The 17,558-nt window shown below is 39.0% G+C and overlaps 1 protein-coding gene and 1 pseudogene across 4 annotated transcripts in view; one reads left to right on the top strand and one right to left on the bottom strand.

Moving 5' to 3' along the window:
* Ctnnd2 (catenin delta 2) overlaps nucleotides 1–17,558 on the bottom strand; it is an 814,201-nt gene that overhangs the window by 573,348 nt on the left and 223,295 nt on the right. The gene's annotated exons all lie outside the window — the stretch shown is intronic.
* On the top strand, nucleotides 15,558–15,685 carry LOC121144409 (annotated as a pseudogene).

Below are 17,558 nucleotides of genomic sequence, written 5' to 3'. Positions count from 1 at the left end.
TTGGTTGGTTAAAAGTTAAACATGCACTGAGTATGCCCAGAAATTACACTTTCATCAGACACATTCATGAGACGTTTATCTTTACAAAGACATGTAAACAAATTTCTATAGAAATATTATTCACTTATTAGTTTCAAAACAGCAATAATACAAATGTTCATTTGGTGGTAAGTAGGTAAACAGGAACTTATTCTATCAATAGAATGCTATCTAGCACTTAAAAGGAATGAGTGACTAATTTCCAAACAGAAGGACCCAAAGGCAGTAGTAGGAAGAAGAGATCAGAGGCAGGTGTCTTCATTTTTGTGAAACTTTTGGAAAAGCAAAGTCAGAGAGTCAAAAGTTAGATCAGTGGCTTTTTATGGCTGAGAGCAAATTGCAAGGCTTTGCTTGCAAATGACATAAAGGAATAGTGTAGAGTGATGAGGATGTTCTAAAACAGGACTCATGAAGGATATCCACCTGACAATGAGAGACTATGGGCTCCAAAGATCTACTTTCATTATGACAACCATAGTTGGTAAGACCTGTCTTTTAATGAAAATATTAAAATTACCTACAAATTGTCTAAAGGGCCCATAGCAAGTGCAGAAACATTTGCCTGGAGAAGAGAAAGGATTCACTCCAAAAGCAACGCTTCAATATCTTGCCTTCTGCCTCCAGAGTCATGGGAGACAAGTGCTGCCCAAAGAGACAAAGGGTGAATAGACAGAGGAATCCAGAGTTATCTTGAGGGGACTTTTTTTTTAACGTAGCATAAAAAGGTTAAGTGAATGGGAATACTGAATTAGACAGAGACATCCTTGATCTGTGCAGTTCACTTAAGTCAAAACTGGAATAAATGAAATGGCATCAAGACTAGCGAGAAAGTTATAGGAAGACTCAAAAAGTGAGATATCTGTGAAGACCCTTCTTGTGGTCAGGATTATTCACAAAGCCTTGTATCTCGTCAGATGAGGAAGAAGAAGCTCAAAAGAGATGCAAAGAAGAGTGAGCTCCAATACTCCTTACCAGAGTGTTGGGGAAGTCCTGTTATTTGCCTGTGCATTTGTCAATAAAGTACTGTCTGGCCACTAGAAAACCTAGATAGGAGGGACTAGGAGTCGAGGAGGATTCTGGGAAGGGGAAACAAGAGAGTCGACATGTAACGCCGGGTAGGAGCCCGGAAACTTCTCCGGTAAGAAACATACTTAGATTAACAATTATGGGGTAATTACTTAAGGCAGAGCTAGCCAGTAAGAGACAAACAAGGCCAACAGCTTCATAATTAATATAGCCTCCTGTGTGTTTATTTGGGACTCATGCGGATCTAGAACCAGGCTGGCGCGGCAGAGCCCAGGCGACTGGCGGGGGATAAACCAAAACGGCTAGCAAAAGAAAAAGCTTCTCATAACACCAGAGCTACGGTTTTGAACATCAACCATGAGGTGTTGATAGAGAGGGAAGGCAGTGACTTGAAGTCACATATGAAGTGACTGCAGGGGCTTACCAGAGAAAACTGAATATCATAAAATGAGTTCTGCTAATATACAACCAAGGTGTGGCACACCCAGAACTTGGGAGGTGGCAAAAGGGGATCAGGAGCTTAAGTCACCCTTGGCTATAGAAGGAGTTTGAGACCAGCATAGGGTATGTGAAACCTTGTCTCATGAGACTACAACACAAAACAAACAAACATACAGTGGCCACATGCTAACAATAAGAGTGACACTCAATATCCAGAGATGATGTTATCTGAAATGTCTAGTTTTCAATTAAACTATTTACAAGGTTTCAGAGAAGTACAAAAATATGGGTCAGATAGAGGAACAAAATGCAAACACTACTGGCCTCCTCATAAAGGTCCCAAATGGCATTTTTAGCAGTTCCTCATCAAACTGAAATTCTGTGGTAGAAAAAGAAAATAATCATAATGAAAATTTTATCAGAAAACATTGATAGCAGACTTAAGCTAACAGGAGTAACCTGGATGGATTGAGGGTAGACTATCACATGATATAAAACATAAATGATGGAGAAAAAGAGACTGGAAAAAATTGAACAAAATATCAAAACAGTATGGGACACCAGTCAGCATCCAGAAGGGAAGGTGTGACAGAGAAGGGAGAAAAGCCAAACACCTAATGACTATAACTTACACAATTCAGTGAGAAACCATAGCTCACACATCCAAAAAGCTCAAAAAGCTACAAGGAGGCACAAACAGACAGATCAAGACAAGCATTTTACAGTCAAAGATTGAAAGTGGGAAAAAATGGTCCAACATATACACAGAAATGCCAAGGAAACGAACAACTGTTAATCAGAAAAGTGCAGAGGACAGTGAGGGTGAAATATCCAAAGTTAATATGCCTACAATTAATACAGTATTCCCCAAATATACAAGGCAAAAACAGATCTGAAAAGAAACAGGGACAATTCTGCAGTACGGATTGGTTACTAAACAATTACAAATTGGTACCTATCAGTAACTGAAAAAGAATAAATGCACTCCTTAAAGTAGCAAATAAATGCACTTGACATGGCTTTTATCAATGGAATGGAATTGAAAGCCAAGAAACAGAACAGTGCAGCAAAGATTGACATGCTCTGTAATATTTCCTGTGTGTTGCAGAGTTTCTCAGGCAGTTAATTCTGAATCCATGGCTTTTTTCAAAGCTTTCCTTTGAAGGACTTTATTCTAGCCATTGTTTTAAAACATTCTTTTTGATGGGAAGGTCTTCCTTTCTTTACTGTAGGTCATCTTTAAGGTTCTGGAACTTAGAATGAAATGTCCATTTTCTTCTTCTTGAGTATTGTTCAAGGATACAGATCAAGAATCTGTCATTGAGACTAGTTGACTTCAGTAATTGTTTATAAGCACAAGAATATCCCTATTGTAGTCTTGAGAAGATGAGTATACATCTTGTTCCTCTCATTGTGGCACATTCAAAAACTTATGGAAGCTTGCATTAGTTGTGAGCCTGGGCACTCCTAAAAGAACGGTCCCAGGCAGTACTCACAAGCAAAGACTTGTGAGATCTGGTTCAAATTTAAGCTGTACAAATCAGGCTTATGCCTCTGACATATGTGACACAACCCCATGTCAGCTGTCCTGATCCTATCTGTTCTCTTCTGTGACTCTTGGAACTTTTGTCATAGTGAGACACATCTATTTTCAAGGGACCACTCATTCACCAGAAGGAGAGAACATATCTGAGTGGACATAACAGCACATTTCTGTAGCATCTGTCTTTAGCATCAGTCATCTGAGCAGAGGCAATGCACCCCAGTTAAGAAGCCCCTGTACTAACTTCATGCAGAAGATCCCAACGGCAATTCAGCACTTTGTACAGTGTGACTTCCCTGTGCACAAAAGCTGCTGCTACATGATCTTTTTCCCCCTCCATTTATAAGTTGATTATGAGTTCTGCCATCTTACTCTTGAGTAAGTGACAAGTCAGGGCTCTCCATATGATTCTCTGTCCCTGCAAATTGCGAACTTACAATGTGGAAGACACATCAAAAAGAGGAACATTTACTTAACTTTCTGGTGATGGGGTAGCAGACAGAATGCATCTTAACACGAAATGACTCAAAAATTATGTGTACAATGACAAGAGGTTTAAAGGAAGAACCTCCTAATTGTCATCCTACAGCCATCATCCAGTAACTGATGGAAACAGATGCAGAGATCCACAGCTAAGCACTGGGTCAAGCTCGCAGAGTCCAATTGAAGAGAGAGAGGGGGGAGTATATGAGCAGAGTGGTCAAGATCATGATGGGGAAACCTGCAGAGTCAGCTAACATAAGCTATTGGGAGCTCACTGACTTTGGACTGACAGCAGAGGAACCTACATAGAACCAAACTAGGCCTTCTGAATGGAGGTGACAGTTCTGTGGCTTGGGCAGTCTGTGTGGTCACTGGCAGTGGGACCAAGATTTATCCCTAGTATATTACCTGACTTTTTGGAGCCACCCATTCCCTAGGGAGGGATACCTTGCCCAACATTGATACATTGGGAAGGGGCTTTGTCCTGCCTCAACTTGATATGTCAGACTTTGTTGACTCACCATGGGAGGCTTTACCCTTCCTGAGCAGTGGATGGGGAGATTAGGTGGGGGGGAAGGTAGGGTGGAGTAGGAGGACGGGAGGAGGGAGAGGGAGGAGGATCTGTTCTTGGTGTGTAAAATGAAAATAAAAACTTTTAAATACATAAAAAATTAAAAAGAATAAAAAAGGAAGAACCATGGGGGGAAATGTGTAAGAAATGAAACAAAGATTGATATGAGATGAACAAGAAAAGGAAAATAAGGGTGAGGGGGAGCAATGAAAATCCAGAGGAAGATTTTCCTGTTCGTGTAGCTCACAGCATTCATCAGATTCCACAGTATGTCAGGTGAGTTAAGAGGTATTAGAGAACATTTCTTTCAGCCAACGGGAGATCATGTCATACTGCAGCAGGGGTTGAAAGATCAATAAAAAATAAAGTAGAGAGAGAGAGATTTTACAGAAGTCCTTTAAGGGCATTCCATGATAAGTGCAAGGAAAGAATAGTGAGAAAGAAAAATAAAGTACTCTGGCTATGAGATTAGAGTAAAGACGGGATTTGGCTACATGTTTCAGCAAGAACCTGCAGCTTTAAGAAGGGGACTGCCTTCAATTTTGAGAAAAAGAAAACTACTGATCCAAGATTCCAATATGTAACAAAATGACTTGGAGTATGGTACAATGTTTCTATTAAGAAGAGGCCACCCACAGCTGATCTGAACAGGGGAGAGCTCTTGGACCCCAGACTGACAGTGGGGAGGCCAGCATGGGACTGATCTGGCCCCCCCAAATGTGAGTGTCAGCGAGAAGGCCTGGGCAACCTATGGGGCCCTGAGCTGTGGATCAGTGTCTATCCCTGGAATACAAACAGTCTTCGTGTGCCTATAGCACAGAGAGGGATGCTCTGTCAGCCTGGACTCTTAGGGGAGTGCCTGGACCCTACCCAGAGTGAAATGACAGACTCTAGATATCCCCTATGTGGAAGGATTTGGCAATAGGGTGGGAGGGTGGGGGGGATGGGGAGTGCGGGAGGAGGGGAGGGAGAGGGAACTGGGATTGACATGTAAAACAAGCTATTTAAAATTAAAATAAAAAATGATAAAAAAAAAAGAAGAGGCCACCCAGAAGTGAAAAGTGATGAGAAGAACAGAGAAACTGAAGTCGCCTACTGAGCACAGAGGAAACACAGCTTAGGAATCTGGGGCAGGAATGTACTAGACCATGAAAACATGGAGCCCAGGGGCTGACAAGGGAGCAGAAGACTGGAGTCCAGAGAGGTGGGACTGGAATAGCCAAGTGACCTCAGGGCAAAGAAGAGTGAAGAGGGGAAATGAGAGGGATAAGGAGAGTCTGTGACAAGAACAACAACAACCAGAGATCGGCTGTGATAGAAGAGGATGAAAGTCACCATTCCTGATTGTGATAACAATGTATTTCTAGCACTGACTTCTACAGCACTCAGAATTACAAAACAGTTCTTTTCCAAATTTCCCTCAGTTTTTCAACCAGAGCTCAATATCTTAATTAAATGAACACATTTAATATCCTGTAGTCTGGGAATTTTCAGACCTTGTCTTACTGTACCACCACAGGCCAATCTATCCATTATATGCAGGACATCTTTTGACATGTTATGAGGGCCTTTTTTCATGTTGTCTTGCATGCATCCTTCCTTGGGAAACTCACAGTCTCACCAGGGCTGCTCCTGCCCTGAGTCCTTTATGACTTCTTTGATATCTATGCTATATCTCTCTCACACTTATTTCATATCATAAATAAAAATTATTCCATAAATTTTAGTTTTCTACAAATATTTTCAAATTCCTCAGACATTCCATACATCAATGGCTTAGCCCTCTGTTACTACCCACAAATAGACAGGAAAAATAATAAAAGCACCAAACCAAAAATTAAGCACATACACATTTTTAATTTGTTTGTAAGTTGGTTGTAGAATATTTTAATATCTAACTACTGCCAAACTTAAGCCTACTCCTGCCCAAGGATAATTGTACATACAACTGTATCTGAAAATATCATTGCCTTCCTATCTCCTTCCATTTGAGGATAAAAACATCTATTAGAGTAGGAGATAATTCTGTGTGAAGGAGAACAGTATGTTTCCACATCCATGTGGATAGTGGTTATATCAGACACTATATGTCCTCAGGAGTCAGGGAAATAACATTTTGAGTAGTAAGAAAATACAGACTTGTGGTGGGGGAGCTGTGTAAATGGCTGAGCTGTGTGAACAGTTAAGCAAGGTACAGGTAGAACAGGGCAGCCCCCATATGTGAGAGCTTCTTACTGTGATAGTTCTTGTTCTCAGACACAACCTGGGAAGCTTGTATCAACTCTACTGCCCGGAAAAGTAGAATATTGCTAATCAAAGGATATCAGATTCAATGCACAAGTTTGAGAAACACTTCTGAGACATTATAAAGTGTCTCATCTTGGCAAGCAGCTGGAGTGCGACCACTTGGAGCAGATCTATTTATCAGCAAGCACAGGGATTGGCTTTAAGGTTTGCACATTGGTGTTGAATGGAGCATGAAGAAGGAGTAGAGGAGGGCGCATAAATACTAAGCAATGACCTTCCATTTGGGAGTTAGAGGCAATTCCTCACACAGGCTTTTGTGCATTCAGAATTTATTTCTCAGGGTTCCAAGGTGCAGGTAGATTGTACCATGAATGAATAATATTATGATCTGGAACACCATGACAGAAGCGACTACACAAAACAAAACCCATAGCTACAAGCAAAAAAAAAAAAAAAAAGAAAAAAAAAAGAAGAAGAAGAAGAAAGAAAGAAAGAAAGAAAGAAAGTAAAAGAAAGCACCCACCACTTCAGACAGATGGCAGTTTTAGAATAACAAGGCTAGCCTTCTCATTTCAGAGTTTATAGTTTCTTTAACTTTTAAAATATTACCCTAAAATGCTTAAATGTACCTTTAAATTTTTCTACTTACAAATGTTTACCTTGATTTTTTTCCACTTATAAACACATACTGAATATTTGAAAAGATGAAGAGAAAAACAATTTTTACAGTTGTCAATAACCCAAGCACTTTGCAATGAAATGATTAGGCATCACCCAGGCGGATAACAACAATGACATTCTGCTGAGAGCTGAGTACAGACATCTCAAACAATGAGTATGGGGGCCTCCCAAATCAGCTGACCTCAGAAAAACAAACTTGAGAAACAATTTCATCTTGTGGTTATGGAAGAAAATAATTAATATACAATTTCTACCCAGTTACACTGTTGACTCTTTTTAACACTACTAATTAGGTGATGTGGGGGTGGAAGTTTGAGCACTGCTTTCAGGGGTTGGATCTCTGCTTCCATCATGTGGATTTCAGGGTATCTAACTGAGGCCATGATTTGGAAAGTGCCTTTACCCACTAAGCCATCCAGCTGTCCCTACTGCAGACTGTCATGTGCCCAAGTTATTTTCAAAAACTTGCTTGGTAAATGTGTATTTAGCATAGAGTTCTACCCCTTTAGCCTCAGAACAACACTGCTGGAAATCAGGGTAGCTCTGCACAACACTGCAAAGATTATTTCTAATTAATTGTGAACATTATGATATTTGTAAACACCCCCAAACTGACCATTAAAAGGCCATCTATTGATTTTTTTCATCAAGTAACTGCTTATGAACAGTGCACTCATTTATAAAACTGCCTCTAAAAAATCTGCCATTTCTTATTTCTCTTTCATATCTAATTTGACTTTTCTGCCCTCCAGCAAACCCAATACAGAATGGCTGAATCCTGGCGTTGTGAAACTGAAGGAGTCCTTAGAGACCATCTTATCTAACCTTCACTTTATACACCAGGATGCAAGGCCCGGAGAACTGACATAAATTGGATGCAGGATTAATCTGCTTAAGAAAAGTAATACCTTGTAAGGAGCCATCAGTAAAATCTAATGTAAAGAACTGGTCTCCAAAGTCTTTGCTTTTAATGAGAAAAGATAATAGCATCTCTCTTTTTTTGGTAATAATGAATTAGCTTCAGATTTATTAAGGTTTTAATATATTCTCTCAACTTTAGATTGGTGAAGGTAGATCAGAAGTCACATTTCCTTTTCCTTCCGGCCCTTCTGGGAGACTGACAGCACAAGTCTACATAGAATATCTCTTCTCCTTATCCTTTGACTAATGCACTTGCCTCTCTCTAGAAGGAACCATATCCTGAAACCTTCAGTCTATTACTCATACTACAGAACTTAGCTGCTTAGAACCCTAGTAACATTTAATGTTTGATATTTCATATTATGGCTGCCAATCTTTTATTTCTCTTATAATTATACTTTCATTTTTAAATTTTAAAAAATGCCAAAAGGAATAATATTTATCAAATGAATGTCAGGCCATCTAGTAAAGAGCAAGATAGCTTCATTCTTTATTCCCTCTTCAGGGACCTTAGATTACCTTCCAGCCATCCCTTCCTTGATTATAAAGTCCACTTAGACCACAAACATACTATTCAGGCAAAGGTCAACAAACATTCTTACCAACAAGGAATGTAACTAAAGAAAACCACAGCTCTCCATTCTTGTTCCAGTAAACACAAATTTGGAACAAGTCTAGTATTTTTATACCTCATTCATTCATTCATTCATTCATTCATCCACCCATCCATTCATCCAACCATTCATCTACCTACTTATTCATATTTTCTCTGACATTGTTTTTATTTATTACATTTTTTCTTTTTAGTCAAAGATTGAATCACAAAGTTACACTCACAGCTACTATATTTCATAATAATAATAGTATCCTTCATCTCTACTCATTTGAACAGACTTCCAGTGCTAGCTGACCTTCTCCATCAAAGGTGAAATACCTGGGAAGTCAGAGAGACAGTCAGCTGCATGAAAATCATGTAAACCAATAGTCCTTTCTCTAGAGCAATTTAGTTCCCATTCCCACTGCCAGGAGACACTGTGTTTGTCATAGCCATAGTGAGAATTATTAGTCATGAATTCACTAATGGCTCAGGCTCAGGCTGAGGCCATGGGTTACCCACAAAGGAAATAATTACCCAGTACCCAGGATGTAAAATGTCAAGGGAAGAACACTGATCCAAATCATTTCTACTGAACACCACTGTCTTCAAGCGGTTCTGGCTTCTTATATGATCTTGTTGCCAAATCTTGGCACATCCAAAATCTACTCCAGTAATTTATATTTACTAAAGTAACAACTGGTTCAAATATTTGGAAAGTTTGAAAGGACTGACTATATAATACTTGGGCAACCCTAAAATATTAGCATGTGTCTGACAGCCCCCAAAGGATATCATTTACTTAAACAATAGACTTCCTCTTACAGCATTTTGTCTCTAATGCAATTGTCACTATTTTCAGTATTTTAGTATTACATACAAAGTGTCACCAAAAAAAATCTCAGCTAATGTGGAAATTTCTATATAAACCAAACAAATGGATTACAGAAACTCCACAAGACTAAGGCACCTGAAGAATCTGTGAAAGGAGTGATAGTACAAGTATCATTCTGCAAAATCATTTTACTGTAGAATCTATTTTCTCCCCAGAGCGTTAGTAAGGGTAGGGTTTCAGAGAACACAGATTCTTTTCTCAGTGTGGAAATAAGCAGAAATTGAGTAATTTCAAACTTCTCTACATAGAGACTTGGATCACTTATTCTTGAGGATATATGTTGCCTCAATAAAGGACAGCATCCAAGGCCCACCAGGACAAGGACAGTATGATGAAAATCCCAAAGAAGTTCATAAGGGAAAAGGTTAACTGTAACAGAGGAGAATCCTACAGTGGACATTTTCTTACATACACACTGCAAGATGCAAAAAAAAAAAAAATCAAGGCAGTGCCAGTGTGAGACACTGAAAGAACTATTATAGTTTAGACCTAGGAATAGATTCTCGTCATTCAGAATCAGACTACAATTTTCCCTCACATCATCCAGCTGCTTTAGCCCAGTGTGGAATAAGGAAAAAAAATAATTCAGCAATTCTTGGAAACAATTGTGAAAGAGAAAGGAAAACCATGAGTGACTCATAACATCAATGTTGGCTTTATTATGCGCATAAATTATACACAGTCACAGGCTGTCTTTTCTCATCACTAATTATATTAAGGGTTACTGAAGGTTTACTTAATGAAGGCAATTGCCTGAGTGTAGACAGTTTTGCAGAACCATGAGCACATCCTCAGCAATTAACAGTTCCTCAGGTTGTCACACAGCCTGGGTTTGTGTCCTTGCTTTTCCATGCAGATATGTAGTTGTGCATAAAGATGCAATGTTAGAGTTTGAGAAAAAGCAAGCACAGAAGGTGTTCCTGTGTGTAACTAATGACGAACAATGGAGCTATGCATCCCACCCCTCAAACTTACGGACATGCCCACACCTCTGCCAAACGGAGCAAAGCGCCGTACCTATCAAATGTTATGTGAAAGGTGGCATGAACTGAATGACAGGTAAGAAAGCAAAGCAAAGACCTCTTCAGAGAGTCCATTAGCAATCACTAAGGCAGGACAGGGAGAGAAAGAAAATTAAGGTGACAGGGAAAGCAGTAGAAGCCATATTGAAGCTTTTCATAAGCTGAGAGTCAAAAATTCTGGCACAAGTGACAACCCTGGCTTAGAAGACTGTTGACATATAAAAAAAAAACTAAAAGAAAGGTCTTTAAAAACAGAGGCATTAGCAGCTGGATAGATAACTCAGCAGCTAAGGGTGCATACTGCTGATACTGAGGACTCCAGTTTGCTTCCCAGCACCCATCAGTCTGCTCACAACTGCCTGTACTTCATCCACTCTCAGGGGATTTGATGGCCACCATGGGCACCTGCACACACATGTACAAGGCCAACAAATCTGCACTCACATGCACACATACATGCACACACATACATGCACACATACACAATAAAAACCCCCAAAATAACATTTCAGATTCTTGACACAAGTATTTCTTTCATATATTCTCTAATATATAAGATGATAAGAGAGATGTTTTCTACTAAAAATGTTAAAATAGCAATGAACCATGCATAAGGCCTAAGCCCACATGACTTCCATGTGTGGCTTTAGTCTCTTCTCAGATATTTTCAGACAGCCTCAATGAGAGAACTAAGCCTTTGCTTGTATCACAGACATCAAAACTACCTGGCAGGTCTTAACCTATGGTGACTTTACCTTATCTACTCTGAAGCTATCACTACCAACTCAGGAACCAACTCATGATGTAATTTGCCAAAAAGGAAAAGATTTTTTAGTGTTCTTTGAGATGAAGTTTCAGAAGCCATCAGAAACTGTGGCAACTATAAGACCCTTAAATCAGGACTTCCTCTTAAGCATCTCTCTATTTCTCCCATGCTTAAAGTCTATACTCCATTTCAGTTCATCCTGAACTTATTTTCTATGGTGAAATATTTGGCTTCACTTAAGGGGAGGTCTTTGAGAACAACAGGATGCTGGCAGCAGTGTGCAACAGTAGCAGTGTTTCTCTACTTCCACTATTCTTGACAATCACCAATCACTATTCTTGACAAAGCACACACACACACACACACACACACACACCATAATGCATGTATACACAAGTATGATTTTAGTTAGATTTCAGATTTCTTTTATGGCTCTAGAGTTCTGGGAGTCTAGCTCTGTGAGTATAAGCGCTTGTCCCAAATGCATAAAAACCTGAATGTGAATCCTTAGCAGCCACATAGGCTAGGTACAATGAGCTTATCTCCATTCCCAGAAGTCCTATGACAAGATGGGAGGTGGAGAGGCAAATCTGAAGAAACTCCTGGGCACCTAATGGGCCCACTACACTGTTATACTTGGTGGGGTAAGGTGAAAGGTGAGGATCAATTCCTTAGGTAACCTTTAACTTCCATGTGGTACATGCACACATACACACACACACACACACACACACACACACACACATGCACACTGACACACATGCACACACACAAATACAAAGTTTTCTATCTTGGACCCAATAACTACTCATCATCTTTGGATGATAAATGGTCATTTTGATCAACCAAAGTCATTCTTTTCTGAGTATTGGAGTGAATCGGGTCAATAGGTGATGAGAGAATGATAAGGCCAATCAAGTCTGCCGATTAATGAGGTAATAAAGAGCCAGCGCCACACAGCACAGACTACAGTGATCTTGACTTTTATCCATCCTTCCCTGAGTGCTTTCTGCACAACAATTGATGGGTGGGTGCTGAGAGGAGGTATGTCCTAAGTTCATTCAAGGTACAGGGTTTTGGAAAAGGTGAGCTGTGCTTGCTTCCTGAATATACATGGAATGGATAAAAAAACAATTATTTAAGATTATAGAAAATGTGATGACCACATCTCACTGTCTCAGATTTATTCTAATGTACAATAATGATAACAGCTCCAGTTAAAGAGTAAGATAAACCACACCCCAGGCTCCCTTTAGCTTTAGTCATTTAAGTTGAGAAGAGATATTTAATCTCTTTTAGCATCTACTTCCTTCTTAGAACAAAAGGACATTTTCCCCCTACTCACAATGTAATTGAAAGTGTTCACTTAGGTAATATATGACAATTTATACAGTTAAAAATGATAAAGCTAGTCACTGATTCCATTGCCTTCCCAGCAACCTTTTTCTTTATGGTACATAACATCATCACAGCTTTCTCTCTCACAAGGCTTAGGGCAATCGTTGCTTGCTTTTCATGGTGAATATTAAATTGAGGAAGCTTCACTGGTGAGATTAGAGAAATCATTTCTTAAGAGTGAAAAAAAAGTGAAGTTTGAAAAAACATTTCTTTCAGCATAGTTCCACACAATGAAAAGAGCTACATCCCTTTGGGAAAAGGGCATCTTCAACAACTGTCCCATGAAAGCTGGATCACCCTCTGCAGAGCAGTGAAATTCAACACCAAACCTTCATTCCGTAAAAGCAAACCTTTAGTGTAAGACTGGAATGAGTACAAAAAATAAGAAACTCCTAGAGATATACTTATAAGCAATGATTTTTTTCCCATAGGATTCTCCCCAGTTACGAAAACTATTATAAATATTGTCGGTAAGGGCATGGATAAAAACAACTCTCCTACATATTGAAAGTATAAAATAATATAGCAAAAGTGATGGTATCCTAGGAGACAGTTTCAGGCATAGCTGTGAGGTATGCTAGCCTCTGAGCATTCTGTGGTGATGATCCTAAGTAAATAATATGAAGAACACCTGTCCACTGTGGCTGGCACTATTCGCTCTGTCTGGATTCTGACTGTGTAACAAGGAGAAATTGAGCTGAGCAAAAGCATTTACTTCACCCCAACTACTGATGCAATGTGACCTGCTACTTCAAGATTTTGCTGCCTTAATAACCCTATCATTATGGACCTGTGACCTCAAACTATGAGCAAAAATAAACCTGTTCTCTGTTAAGTTGCTTTTGATTGGGGTATTTTATTACATCAATAGGAAAAACAACTAAGACAGCAACTATGGAAAATGTTACAAAGAATCCAGGAGAAAAACAACACTAAACACAGAACCTTCACATTTAGCTAATGAGCATGAGGTCAGCATGCAGAAAAGACATCTGTCCACTGGTGTTTATTGCAGCACTATTTACAATGCCCATTATACAGAATCAGTACATGTATCTGTCAACAGATGCATGAAAAGAAAAGTAAACTAAATTTTATGCACAAGCAATGGAGTATGATTCTACCATAAAGAATAATGAAGCCCTGTCATTCACAGCTACATAAGAGTATCAGAGGACACCATATAAAACAAAAGAAGGCAGTTATAGAAACAATTATAACACGTAATCTCCTACACATGGAAGTCAAAAGTTGATCTGAAAGCACAGACTATCAGGTATATGATTAATATTCATTATCAACCAGACTGAATTTAGAATCATCATGGAAACACACCAGTTGGTGTATCTATGAGGATGCTCCCAGAAAAGAATCACTGATGAAGAGAGACTTATCCTCAGTGCTGTTAGAATTAAGTTCGGGGTCTCAAGGAGACCCCTGCTCAACAAGGCAAAGTTTCACATTTGATCAAGATGATGCATACAGAAGAGCAAGAGCACCAAGGCAGAAAATGCACCTGACTTTATTCTTGTTTTTTCCCCAGAGGCTGGGATCAGACCACATAGTCACTTTCTATTTGGTGAGTTACAAATAATCAGTGCAAAGGAAGTGAATGAAGAGAGCAACTAGCCTGCATGTAGGTAATTCGATTCCCAGAATATAGCAGGGTCTTTGTGCAAATAACAGTCCTTATCAGTGGGGGGATTAAAACATTTGCATAAAAATCTTACAAGGTGAAGGAAATAAAAAGATTTAAATTCCTTGCGTTGTAAACATGAGTATTACAGCATTTGAAAGCAAAGACTAATACTGAATATTCTTTCATGGATGATGTTATCCAAAGGGCTGGAGTCTTAGTGTGAATAAAAAGTAGAAAAAGAGCTAAATATCAGCGTTCATTTCTGCTTCTTGACTGGATATAACGTGACCCATTGCTCCATCCTCCCATCACCATAGTTTCCCAACAGTGTGAAGTAGGCTTTACCCCCAAAACTTTTAGCTAAAATTTAAGGGAACACTGTTGGAAAACCCTACTGCTTAAAGTTCAGTACACCATGTCTGGACAACTCTCTGAGCTCAGAGCAAAGTGGAAGACTCCCTTCTAGCAAGACCTCCTACACTCTGCCTGACCTCATCTGGAAGCTGTCCCTGAGCCTGCATGCCAGACTTATCTTTCCTGTGACCTCTGACACAGTTCACCACAAATGCCTTCCTCCTGCTCCCCACATGATAAGTAGGTGCTGTGCACCCATCAGCATGATGGGACCATGCTGTCAAGTGCAAATGAAGCATACAATGAGCACCCAGTAGGTGATGTCCTAGCTGCTGTACCTGTCTTATATATTCCCCCTCATTCTGTCATAAAGTTGCTCTATCTCAGTGAAGCTGACTCATAGAGGGCTATTGCCATCATACTCACAGCCATACAAACCCTGGAAGCCACCTCTGCTCTTTTTGTCCTGGCAGATTGGTGGCCAAGGGACCATGAGGAATAGCTACATTGTACTTAGTCTGGTATATTGTCACAATGAGAAAAATAACTAATGTACTTGGGAATGGGATGTTGCTGAGGTAGATTAAGTAAGAAGAATGAGGAGAAAGAGGGTGGGTGGATGTGACCAATATATGTTGTGTGCATGTATTGAAATTTCACAGTGAAACCCATTGACCTGTACAGTGAATACATGTTAAAAGCAATAGTACTGATGTGTGGTGGTCTGAGTGAACATGGCCTCCATAAGCTCATAAGTTTGAGTCATTTGTCCCAGGTGATGGAACTATGAACCCCAAATTAAATATTTTCTGAGTTGCCTTGGTCATGGGGTTTTGTCATAGCAACCGAAAAGTAACTAAGACATGTTTGTCAAGTATCTATTACCTACCAGGTGGTGGAATGTATCAGTGATGAAAATTTATAAAGAGTACTGTCATCGCTTCTTTGCCCTTTGGCTAAGATCACGAGTATTATCTGTTCTTCTCAGTTTAATAAAGAGCACTGCCTTCTTGGAGCAAGAAGCAGAGAACAATTACAAAGAATATCATAGCAAGTCAACAAATTACATATTATGTTCCAAGAAGGTAATCATGTCTTCTAAAGGAGAGTAGAATGTGACAGAGAGAGAATGAAGTCTGATGTGGGAAAAGCAAGCTGGGGTGTCTAACATGATTCTGATCAAAAAGTTAGAGGAGGAGAGGAAGCCAGCCAAAAGGTAGCAACAATTCTAACTAGTGTCAGAGAGACAATGTTCCTTGATATTTGAATTGTTTGTTTGTCTAAATTCTACATCATGTGGCTACACTGAAGTTTCACTAATGTGCATAATTAACATATAACTCCCTGCTTTATAATCTTCCTACAGATGTGCTCTCAGCCACTCACATCTGCATCAAGAGGGGCCAACTATCTGAACTTCCTTTGCAGAATTCTGGGGCAACATAAGCCTGCATTTAGAAATAATAATAATTCAGGTATTTCTAGAGTGAAGACATTGGGGTGGAATCTGTGTAAGCTCCTGGCCTTTTCCTTTCCTGTGTGTCAGGGTTTAAAACTGGGGCTGGCCTAGGCCAAGCATCTATTCTAGCTCTGAGTACACTTGAAGCCCCTTAGCATCTTGACATTTTATTTGTGCTCCAAATTGAGACAGTGAAATAGACCAAAAGCAATTAGGTGTCAATGCTGAGAGTACACACACATGCAGATGTTAGGTTCATACATACCTATTTTACTGGTTTTCAAACATACCTCAGGAATAAAAAATATTATGTTTCAATTATTTTAGACAAAATTGCTATATGCTATTAAATTGTGTAACAGTACATATTATCATAAGAAGCAAAGGTAATTATATTTCTACAAAACATTATCTCAAAATGCAGTGACATAGTTATGGTTATTATCTATTTCTTTTTTCTACTGTAATATCATGTTTTATTACCATAAACATATAAATTGATCTGACAGAAGTTTCCATTTCTATTTGTTTGTCATCATTATTCATAAGGTTACAGTATCATCCATCTGATTTCATGGTTACTGTTGCAAACAACTATTGGACTGAGGGAAGAAACCTTTAAAGAGACCCATTCCAATTGTCAAACACATAAATTAGGTCACAGGTTGGAAGCCCACCTTGACTTCTCTTTTCCTAATATTCAAAACATGAAGTACAATAAGATTGCTTAGGCTAGAGGCTGACTTTACTATGTTGGCTGTTTTCTTCCGAACGGGAATGTCTCAGTAACAGGAAAACCAATATGCAGGTCATTAAGGGAGAGTTAAAAAAAAAAAAAAAGGAAATAGTATTTGAAAGTCTGATGAGAACATGCCATTCCAGAGACACTATTATACACTATCAATAGTACTTGAGAATATTACAGAAACATATCATTCCAGATACAGGACACGAAACTTAAGGTGACAGCTTATATATTTTTCATAACAAGATATTCTCTTGCTTTAAACTTCCAAAATATTTTAAAGGCAAATGGGTAATTACTCAATGATAAAGTCTCTGTGTATCACCGAACAATATATATTTTTAATTCTCCTGACTCCAGAAGAGCAGAGCGGGCAGTCGTGGCTGCCTCTCACATGCTCACTGTATTGGCACTTTAATGCACACAGTTGAAGAATGGATGCTTATCTCACAGAAATCAAACTGAAGATAAATATAAACATGAATTTATTTTGCAGATAATTCTGTGAATGTAGAAATATGAAAGAAGTATCTTGATTTAATGGCAGAATTGTTGATGTGGTCCAAAACCACAAAGTAGCAAAATCATACATTAGTTTTGGTATACAGTTATGATTCACAACAATTCATTCTGTATATGTATTACATTATTCAACATTCTAAAACTGGTACATAGAACAGAGAACTGCATGCCAGAAATTCTGTGCATCTGAAAGAACTGTCTAAAAGCCTGA

Source organism: Mesocricetus auratus, unplaced genomic scaffold, assembly GCF_017639785.1.
Source record: "Mesocricetus auratus isolate SY011 unplaced genomic scaffold, BCM_Maur_2.0 Super-Scaffold_100015, whole genome shotgun sequence".
NCBI classification, from domain to species: domain Eukaryota; kingdom Metazoa; phylum Chordata; class Mammalia; order Rodentia; family Cricetidae; genus Mesocricetus; species Mesocricetus auratus.
This window is presented reverse-complemented; position numbering and strand designations above follow the sequence as displayed.